The sequence below is a fragment of the Marmota monax genome, unplaced genomic scaffold, assembly GCF_021218885.2.
Source record: "Marmota monax isolate L192 unplaced genomic scaffold, Marmota_monax_Labrador192_F-V1.1 WCK01_AAM20220418_F8-fsc00062, whole genome shotgun sequence".
NCBI classification, from domain to species: domain Eukaryota; kingdom Metazoa; phylum Chordata; class Mammalia; order Rodentia; family Sciuridae; genus Marmota; species Marmota monax.
This window is the reverse complement of record NW_026695221.1, coordinates 11,537,542-11,549,104: the sequence shown is the minus strand read 5'-3', so window position 1 is coordinate 11,549,104 and position 11,563 is coordinate 11,537,542. Positions and strand designations below refer to the sequence as shown.

Genomic DNA, 11,563 nt, shown 5'->3' with positions numbered 1-11,563 from the left:
TTAAAAACAGATAATGCCCCTGGTTATAATTCTACCTCTTTTAAACAATTTTGCTCAACATTTGGCATTACTCATATAACAGAAATCCCATACAATCCACAGGGACAAGGCATAGTTGAAAGAGCTCATCAAACTATTAAAATGTACTTATTAAAGCAAAAAGAAGGAATTGGGAAGGGGTATATATTCCCCAAAGATAAACTTAAAATAATCCTTTTTACTCTAAACTTTTTAAATTTGGATTCATCAGGACTTAGTGCTGCGGAAAGGCATATGTGTCCAAAAAATGTGCATAAGCCCAAGGTACTTTGGAAGGATATTCTAACAGGACAATGGAAAGGTCCTGACCCAGTAATTGTCTGGAGTCGGGGGTCTGTTTGTGTGTTTCCTCAGGGAGAACAGCAGCCGATTTGGATTCCAGAGAGATTAACCAAGGTCCTGACCCAGTGATTGTCTGGAGTCGGGGGTCTGTTTATGTGTTTCCACAGGGAGAACAGCAGCCGATTTGGATTCCAGAAAGATTAACTAAAGCGATTTCTATAGACCAAAAAGAAGATGATTTGGCTCAAATCCATAACAACTGATATCCAAATCTCCAGTTTGGCTATTCTTACATCTGCGACAGAACCAGGATGCTTTTTTCAATATCTATTTTATTATTGCCCTTTGCCATATCATGAAGTTCTATTTTGTTTTTTGAGCTCATACAGATCTAGGTTAATGTTTTGCTGATCAGTTCTATTTTTTTGACTATAGAATTTTTAAACATTGCAATGGAAATTTCACCTGTAAAAAGTTATAAGGCCTTTACTATTATGTTATGTGTTTTATGTATTATATTGTGTGTGCACACTTGTGTTTTGTGTTATATGTTTGAATGTACGTATGTCCATATATCATATATGATGAGCGCTCATGAAAAAGTGGATCCAAATATATATTTTTTTATATTCACGTGATTTAAATGGTTCAATTTAAATTGGGTAAACAACTGTTGAGGATTGTTTTAATACGTGAACAAAAAAGAAGGTTAACAGATCTGTTTGTTTACTTTCACCTTTCCTTTTCATTATATTTAATAATTCTTAAAGATAATGTAAATTGTTAAGAAAATTGTTTTCTTTTAGTGCCTTCTGTAATGTTACATAATTTTTCTTTAGCCATTATTGCCAGAATTCCTATCTTCATCCCAGTGCTGGTGAAGTCAAAGATAAAACCAATCTACAGCTTCTGCAATAGCCATCACTGAACTGCTTGCAGAACTTGCCTGGACACATTGTGAACTCACCTGTATGCATTGTGAACTATCTGTTGGTGCAGCGACTTGTGGTAGTGTTGGGGTATTTTTGCTGATGATGTCATCGGTGGTACAATTTTTCCAAAAGGAGCCGTCAATTGGCTTGGTGTATCTTCCTCCCTTCTGCTTGTCATGATCGTCCAGCTAAAATTTGGGGGCCAACAGAGGTGAGGCAAAGAACCTCACCCCCCCCCCCGCTGGTACAAAGACCTCTCCACAGGTGTGGCTGTATACTGGACCGGTATCAGTGACGGGTAAGATCCAATTGCAATGGTACCAACCTAATGGTTAAGGACCATATGTACTATTGGTCAACCTAAGGCAGGCACGGTCCCTAAGCCACATGCTTGTTGTTTAAACAGAGAGGGGGAGATGTTGAGAGCCACAGCCGAAGGGGCCCCAGCAAACTTCCAGCTGCCAGCTGATGATTGGCTCACAATGGCCCCAGCAACATTTAGCTGATTGGCTCCTCTGCGGTGATGCTCATTGGGCTGTTTCCCTGCCCTTTCAGACCACAGAGCTGCTCATTGGGGGACTTTTTTGGCTCCGCCCACATGACTCAGCCAATCGGCCTCAAGAGCAGGAGGATTGTGGGAGGTGGAGAGAGGCTTGTGTTGGAGAGAGAGGCTTGTGGGAAGCTGGTGGTGGCAGTTGGGGCTCTGAGGGTTTTTCCTGAGAGGCTGTTTTGTTTGGCGTGTGTGGTTCTAAAAATAAAGTTCATTTCTTTTGACAAGTGGCTCCTGATTGTGCCCAGCCAGACTGCGGCAACTGGTATCATTTTCCTCTAAGGCTATTCATATATATCAATGTTTTTAAACTTTTAAAAATTCTTGTCTTCATATAAATAAGAAAGCACAGTAACAGTAGACTGTTTTCAAAAGACTAGGATATATCTACTAAGAGCAATTGATCCAACTCATTGCAGGTACTGGTGAATCATTTCACACTTTCTGTGCAGTCTACATAATAATAACATTGTTAGATTGTGTTTATATTAATAATTCATTTTTGTCTCCAACATAATGCCATAATATCTAAGTAGATTTGTTAAAGTATATAATGATACAAAGGAAAAAATGACCTGCCTCACCAGAAAGGTGTGACCCAAAATGCTCAGTCCCACCATCTTGAAAAATGGTCACTATTACAAAAGGCATAAAATGGAATGCTGCTTTTTAGCGCACCCTGTTTACCCCACTTTAAAATGAGACACTTGTAGCAGATGCAGATTTTTCTTGTTGGGCATCAAAGCTTTGCAGATGATACCTCTGCTCTTGGTAGTTTGGGTCTGGAGCACTGTTCCCATATGATCTCTACTTCTAGGCTGATTCTGAACAACTCTCCAAAAGTTCTTTGTTCATTCAGTTTTTTTTTTCATTTTCTTCATAAGATATGCAATGTGATCAAAAACTGCTCTGTATCATTAGGTCTATATGACCTTAACCAACTGACATAAACTTTTCTTGATCTGAAGAACAGGATAAGGAGAATTACATTGAGTAGTAGAAATGTAAGAATCAATACACATGTTGAGATTATTGTTTGTTTTTTTGTTCCTTCTTCGATGCTGGCAAATTTAACCCAGTACCATGTATAAGAATGCACTGTACCACTAAACTACATGGCAAGAATTTTTGTTTGTTTATTTATTTGTGTTAAAAGTAACAAATAAACCTCTTTTGCAAAAGAAAATCTTTGACATGCACCAGGAGAAGAAAATATTGACTTTACAGGTAACACTAATTTGTAGTGAGAAATATCATATTGTAATTTTTAAAACAATGACAGATACAATCTAGAGATCAGGAACAAACTAGTGACAACTTCAGTTCTAACCATGACAAAATATCATTTGATTGAAGCATAGTCATTTATAGTGGGGCTTGAGATACCTGGGAGAAGAAATAGATATAATCCATGTTCAAAAATTCATATCAGTAGAATCTTAGTTCAAAAGTTCACAATTCCATTGCAAGAGTGAAGTAAATATCTAAAGAAGAACCATTCTTGAAATAACCCAAATAATTCTGGAAATTTTTACTTTACCATGTCCCCAGTTTTTTATATTCCTCTCTCTTTTAATGTAGTGATAATAAATAAAACACTTGACAGAAGAAATGGCCCCACAAAGCTGTCTCAGAAAAGTAACATAGAAATGAATTTGATGGAAAGCATCCAACCAATTGGCTTTCCTTAAATGAACAAGACTTACAAAATAATAGTATATATAGGCGGGCTGGGATTGTGGCTCAGCAGTAAGAGCGTTCACCTAGCATGGGCGGGACCTGGGTTCGATCCTCAGCACCACATGAAAATAAAGGCATTGTGTTGTGTCCATCTACACCTAAAAAAATATATTAAAAAAAATAGTATATATAGGCAAGACAAGAGTCCAGTGTCTCCATTTGGTATGAGTAAATACACCAGGATAGATTCACTTTGGATCTAAACATGAGACTTGAGTCTAAGAATAAGCCCAAAGAGTTACATTGCATGATGAGAAAAGATATTACATTAGAAATCTATCTCAGACTGTGGAAAGAAAGATGAAGAGAAGGAAAGAATATAAGAAATGTGAGTAGGAAGAACAATAAGTAGAAAAAAAATCCTGAAATGGGGACAGGAATCAGAGTATTCCAAGTGGTTCTATTCAGCTTGTTATCCTCTTCAAGGTTCTCTTCAGAGCAAGTTTGACATCCTTGTTCCTGAGACCATAAATGAGGAAGTCCAACATGGGAAGCCCAAAAGTGCAAAACACTGGAAAAACTTCCGTGATTCCAAGATGGCAGGCCAGAGGTAGGCAGCATTCTGTGTTGCTCTGTAACACAGATCTCACCTAGTCAGAATGCTGCATCTCAGAGAGTGTAAGAAGACACCTATACAGCTCATTTCTGCAGAAATCACCAGCACTGTGACCCCGATGCAGGGATCAGAGTCTCAGTAGTTGAGTAGGACTCTGGACTCCTGATCCCTAAACCCAATACCCACAGTTCCAGCCCATGCATGGCTTGCAAGCATTTTAGCAGAATCACCTATTGGAACCTCTGCAGAACTCTAGACTGAGCTCTGCTCCCACACAGGTCACTTGACTACTATCTACCCACAGCACAACTCCATCACCTGGCTCTCCCACCTCACCAGACACCCTGGTGCTGGAAGCAGACCACCACCTTCTTGTATAAACTTTCTTGACATATTTGGTGGGAGCAGCTCTCAGATCGAATCACCATCTGTCCAGGTACCAGGTATCCAACTCCCCCCCATCCCCAGTGGGTGATAACTCAGCACAGTGACCACCCAACACAAAAACAGCTCTTATTTGGGCAGGTGTGCAGTGCAACCAGGGAACCGCCCACCTGGTGTGAACCTTGATGTAAGAGGTCCTGCAGTGGGGAACTGCTAAGTGAGAGGGAGATGGGACTAAAGTTTGGAGCCTAACAGGGAGACCAGGAACTGGGAAATCTCCAGGAGAGAGAGAGAGAGAGAGAGAGAGAGAGAGAGAATACCAGGTGCACAAGTCAGACAAGCGGTCCCAAAAAGAGACCCATGAAGTGCAATCTCTCTGCAGGGACTGGCGGGTGGCACTCTATGCTTCCAGATGCCCTACACCAGGATCAGTCTTTCCACCCTGGTTACCTACACCATCCTAAGGGCAGAGTTACCAACTTAAAACAGACAACCCCACCTATTGGATGAGAAGAGAAACAAAAAAGATATGGGTCTCTAAAACTAGCAACAACCCTGATTTCTTCTTTCAAGTTTTTTTTTTTCTCTTTCTCTTCTCACGCTCTATCCTCTGGCCCTCACTTCCCCAACATATGTGAAACCAAGAACTTTGCATGAAATAGGATTTTGAGGACTGAGACATCTGAATAATATAATATAAAGATGTTCTATATGCCCTTTTCCCCCCTCTTCTTTCTTCTTTCATCTTTCTTTCCCCCTCCAAATTTTACTATTTTAACATCCTGTATTTTTCTTATACATATGTGTGTTTGTTTTATGTACTCTAATGTCTTCCCATGTACTTGTCTACCCTAAATTACTTCCTGTCTATTCTCTTGCTACTAATCCTCTTCATTAGATTTCTCTTTCACACTACCTAAGATATATTAACTCTATATCCTCACATCCTTCCTCCAATGTCCTATGCCCCACTCCCAGTTTATTGTCCACTGTCAGAAACTGTATACCATTTTAAAACACTACTGATTATATTTTAGATAATAATTAAATACAACCTCTCTGTACATTGAGACTAAACTATAATGTCTTAATAACAACAAATTGTTCATAGATGATATATTGTTGATATTGGGATCAGTTAACATTATCCTTCCCCACAAAGGAGGGATCTTTGAACCCTACAAGGGCACTACAAAGCTATAGGGTAAAAACAATAAAACTCTAGACTCAAAGAGCTGGAAATAAAGACAAATGAGCAACATGAAAAGACAAGGGAAGAAAGTACCACAAATAAATCAAGACACCACATCATAAGAATCATTGGCAGCCACAGCAGAAAAAAATGACAGAGAAAGAGTACAGGGTATACATGGTTAAAATGTTCTGTGAACTCAAGGAAGATATAAGAGATCAAATACAAGCAGTGAAAGATCACTTAGACAATGAGCTACATAAACAAATCCAGAAAGCAAAAGATGACCTCAACAGGGAAATAGAGGTTCTAAAAGAAAAAAGAGAGAGAGAGAAATCCTTGAAATGAAAGAAACGATAAACCAAACTAAAGTCTCAAATGAAAGCATCACCAACAGAGTAACCACTTGGAAGATAGGACATCAGACAATGAAGATAAAATATATCATCTTGAAAAGAACATAGACAGCACAGTGAAAATGATAAGAAACCATGAGCAGAACATTCAAGAAATATGGGATAGCATAAAAAGACCAAATTTAAGAATTACTGAGATAGAGGAAGGCATAGAGGTCCAAACCAAAGGAATAAGCAATCTATTCAATGAAACAATATCAGAAAACTTTCCAGACATGAAGAATAAAAATGGTAATCCAAATCCAAGAAGCCTACAGGACGCCGAATATACAAAATCACAACAGACCCACACCAAGGCACATTATAATGAAAATGCCCAGCATACAGAATAATGAGAGAATATTAAAAGCCACAAGAGAAAGGAATCAGATCACACATAGGGGTAAACCAATTAGGATAATGGCAGATTTTTTCAACACAGACCCTGAAAGCTAGAATATCCTTAAACAACATATTTCAAGCTCTGAAAGATAATGGGTGCCAACCAAGAATCTTGTATCCAGCAAAACTAAACTTCAGATTTGAAGACAAAATAAAAACCTTCCATGATAAACAAAAGTTAAAAGAAATTATAGCTAGAAAACCAGCACTACAAAACATACTTGGCAAAATATTTCATAAAGAGGAAATAAAAAGCAATAATGAAAACCAGAAGAGGGAGGTAGTACACTAAAGAAAAAACTAATCAAAGAGGAAAACCAAGTCATGTTAAATAACAAACAACAACAAAAAATGGCTGGAAATACAAACCATGTCTCAATAGTAACCCTAAATGTTAATGGCTTAAACTCACCAATCAAAATTCACAGGCTAGCAGATTGGATTAAAAAGAATCTAACAATATACTTCCTACAGGAGACTCATCTGATAGGAAAATACATACACAGACTGAAGGTATAAGGTTGGGAAAAAAATCATACCACTCACATGGACTAAAGAAGCAAGGAGGGGTCTCCATACTCATATCAAATAAAGTAGACTTCAAGCCAAAGTTAATCAAAAGGGATAAAGATGGACATTAAATACTGCCCAAGGGAACCATACACCAACAAGACATAACAATCATAAATATATGTGCCGCAAAAAATGGTTGCAGCTATGTTCATCAAACAAATTCTTCTCAAGTTCAAAGTCAAATTGACCACAACACAATAATCATGGGTGACTTTAACACACCTCTCTCACCACTGGATAGATCTTCCAGACAAAACTTGAATAAAGAAACTATAGAGCTCAATAACACAATTAATAGCTTAGACTTAACTGACATATATAGAATATTTCAACCTGCATCAAGCAGATACACTTTCTTCTCAGAAGCATATGGATGGATTATTCTCTAAAATAGACCATACACTATGCCACAAAGCAACTTTAAGCAAATACAAAAAAGTGGAGATACTACCATTCATTTTATCAGACCATAGTGGAATGAAATTGGAAATCAATGACAAAATAAAAAATAAAAATTTTGGTATCACATGGAGACTGAACAATATGCTACTGAATGAACAGTGGGTTACAGAAGACATAAAGGGGGAATTTAAAAATTCTTAGAGGTAAATGAGAACACAGACACAACATATCAAAATCTCTGGGACACGATGAAAACAGTACTAAGAGTAAAATTCATTGCATGGAGTTCATTCCTTAAAAGAAGAAAAAGTCAACAAATAAATGACCTCACACAACATCTCAAAGCCCTAGAAAAAGAAGAAATCAGCAGCTAAAGCAGTAGAAGGCAAGAAATAATTAAAATTAGAGCAGAAATCAATGAAATTGAAACAAACAAACAAAAAACATTGAAAAATCTGATAAAACTAAAAGTTGGTTCTTTGAAAAAATAAATAAAATTGACAGACCCTAAAGCATGCTAACAAAGAGAAGGAGAGAGAGCACTCAAATTACCAGCATGTGTGATGAAAAAGGCAATATCACAACAGACCCTACAGAAATACACAGGATAATTAGAAATTACTTGAAAACTTATATTCCAATAAAAAGAAGACATTGAAGGCATCGACAAATTTCTTAAGTCATATGATCTGCCCAGATTGAGTCAGGAAGTTATACACAACTTAAACAGACCAAAACCAAGTGAGGAAATAAAAGAAGCCATCAAAAGATTACCAACCAAGAAAAGCCCAAGACTGGATGGATACACAGCCTAATTATACAAGACCTTTAAAGATAACTAATAACAATACTCTTCAATTTATTTCAGGAAATAGAAAAAGAGGCAGCACTTCCAAACTCATTCTATGGGCCAATATCACCCCAATTCCAAAACCAGAAAAACACACTTCAAAGAAAGAAAACTTCAGACCAATATCTCTAAAGAACATAGATACAAAAATTCTCAATAAAATTCTAGCAAATTGAAAACCTATTGAAAAGATTGTGTACCATCATCAAGTGGGATTCATTCCAGGAATGCAAGGTTGGTTCAGCATTTGGAAATCAATAAATGTAATTCATAACATCAATAGACTTAAAGATAAGAATGATATGACCATCTCAATAGACACAGAAGAAGCATTTGACAAAATACAGCACACCTTTATGTTCAAAATACTAAAAAACTAAGGACAACAGGAACATATCTCAACATTGTAAAGGCTATCTATGCTAAGCCTCAGGCCAACAAACAGAGAAAACTGAAGGCATTCGCTCTAAAATCTGGAACAAGACAGGGATGCCCTCTCTCACCACTTCTATTTAACATAGTTCTTGAAACACTTGCCAGAGCAATTAGACAGACAAAAGAAATTAAAGGGATATGTATAAGAAAAGAAGAACTTAAATTAACTCTATTTGCTCATGATATGATTTTATACCTAGAAGACCCAAAAAAACTCCACCAGAAAACTTCTAGAACTAGTAAATGAATTCACAAAGTGTCAGGATATAAAATCAACACCCATAAATCATTTCTGAATATCAGTGACAAATCCTCTGAGAAGGAAATGAGGAAAACTACCCCATACACAATATCCTCAAAAATATAAGATACTTGGGAATCAACTTAACAAAAGAGGTGAAGGATCTATAAAATGAAAACTACAGAACCCTAAAGAAAGAAATCAAAGAAGGTCTTAGGAGATGGAAGGATCTACCTTGCTCTTGGATAGGCAGAATTAATATTATCAAAATGACCATAGTACCAAAAGCACTATACAGATTTAATGCAATTCTAATGAAAATCCCAATGGCATTACTCATAGAAATAAAAAAAAGCAATCATGAAATTCATCTGGAAAAATAAGAGACCCAGAAGAACTAAAGCAATCCTAATCAGGAAGAGTGAAGAGGTGGTATTGCTATACCAGACCTTAAACTATACTTCAGAGCAATAGTAACAAAAACAGCATGGTATTAGCACCAAAACAGTCCGGAAGACCAATGGTACAGAATAGAGGACACAGAGACTAACCCACAAAATTACAATTATCTTATATTAGACAAATGTGCCAAAAACATGCAATGGAGAAAAGATAGCATCTTCAACAAATGGTGCTGGGAAATCCATATGCAACAAAATGAAATTAAACCCCTATCTCTCACCATGCACAAAACTCAACTCAAAATGGATCAAGGACCTAGAAATTAAACCAGATACTCTGTGTCTTATAGAAGAAAAAGTAGGCCCTAATCGTCATCATGTGGGATTATGCTGTAACTTCCTTAATAAGACTCCTATAGCGCAAGAATTAAAACCAAGAATCAATAAACGGGATGGAATAAAACTCAAAGATTTCTTCTCATCAAAAGAAATGATCTGTGAGGATAACAGACAGCCTATATCCTGGGAGCAAATTTTTGTCCCTCACACATCAGATACAGAAAAACTAATCTCTAGAGCAAAACTAATCTCTAGGGCATATAAAGAACTCAAAAAGCTAAGCACTAAAACAAACAAACAAACAAACAAATAACCCAATCAACAAATGAACCAAGGACCTGAATAGACACTTCTCAGAAGAGGATATACAATCAATCAAACAAATATATGAAAAAATGCTCATCATCTCTAGCAATCAGAGATATGCAAATCAAAACCACTCTAAGATGTCATCTCACTCCAGTCAGAATGGCAGCTAGTATGAAGACAAACAACAATAAGTGTCGGCAAGGATGTGGGGGAAAAGGTACACTCATACACTGCTGATGGGACTGCAAACTGGTGCAGCCAATTTAGAAAGCAGTATGGAGATTCCTTGGACAACTAGGTATGGAACCACCATTTGACCCAGCTCTTCCTCTCCTCGGACTATACCCAAAGGACTTAAAAACAGCATACTACAGGGACACAGCCATATCAATGTTTATAGCAGCACAATTCATAATAGCTAAGCTGTGGAGTCAACCTAGATGTCCTTCAGTGGATGAATGGATAAAAAAAATGTGGAATATATACACAATGGAGTTTTACTCAGCATTAAAAAATAACAAGATCATGGCATTTGCAGGTAAATGGATGACTTTGGACAAGATAATGCTAAGTGAAGTTAGCCAATCCCACAAAAACAAATTCCAAATGTTTTATCTTATATAAGGAGGTTGACTCATAGTAGGGTAGGGAGGGAGAGTATGGGAGTAATAGATGAATTCTAGATAGGAAAGAGGGGTGGGAGGGAAAGGGAGAGGACAGGGGATTAGCAAAAGTGGTGGAATACGATGGACATCATTATACAAAGTATATGTATGAAGACTTGAACTGAGTGTCAACATACTTTATATAAAAACAGAGATATGAAAAATTGTGGTATATATGTGTATAAAGAATTGGAATACGTTCCACCCCTGTTATGTACTTTTTAAATGAATTAATTAATTAAAAAATAAAAGGGATACTATGTATGTATAGTATCATAGAATGACTAAAATGTTGGATTTAAGCACAGACTGATTTAAGGATGTACTCCTATTCTTTAATCTCTTTGCTACAACTTCTCTTTTAACATCATATGTTAAACACATGGTGTAAGGTTTCTTAATGCAATCTCAGAGGTTTGCAGAAATATACAAGTTCTGTATGGTTCTGTAGGGCTGAGGGGGAAATTGACAAATGAGACCACACCCTAATCTGCCTAGGGATTTGGAATTCCTAGTGGAAAGTAACAAATTGTGTAGAACTTTGATTCTCAAAAGAACCAACTTTAGGTCTACTAAACAGGTGGTAAATGCAGGCTCAGTAATTTCTACCTCCAGGGGCTCATCCAATTTGGGATGAAGTCATAAAACACAGCATAATTTTCTGTGCTTTTAATGATCTTTCCTGGAACCATGGGGATTCTCAAGTGAATGAGGTGAAGTTTTGGAGGCTGGTATGAGATGGTTGTTTTCCTTTCTGCAAAGGAAGAGTAACTACAGCAGAAATGCTCAAATGGAATATTCCCCATAGCAGCTCTTCTACCATGTCAGAGAAAGATCTGAGGTTATTGTTACTCCCTCTTTCATCATCAGAAACTT

The 11,563-nt window shown here is 37.1% G+C and overlaps 1 pseudogene; it reads right to left on the bottom strand.

Moving 5' to 3' along the window:
- Positions 1-3,947: 3,947 nt before the first annotated feature.
- The window catches only part of LOC124085164 (olfactory receptor 143-like), a 54,721-nt pseudogene continuing 47,105 nt past the window's right edge, over positions 3,948-11,563 (bottom strand).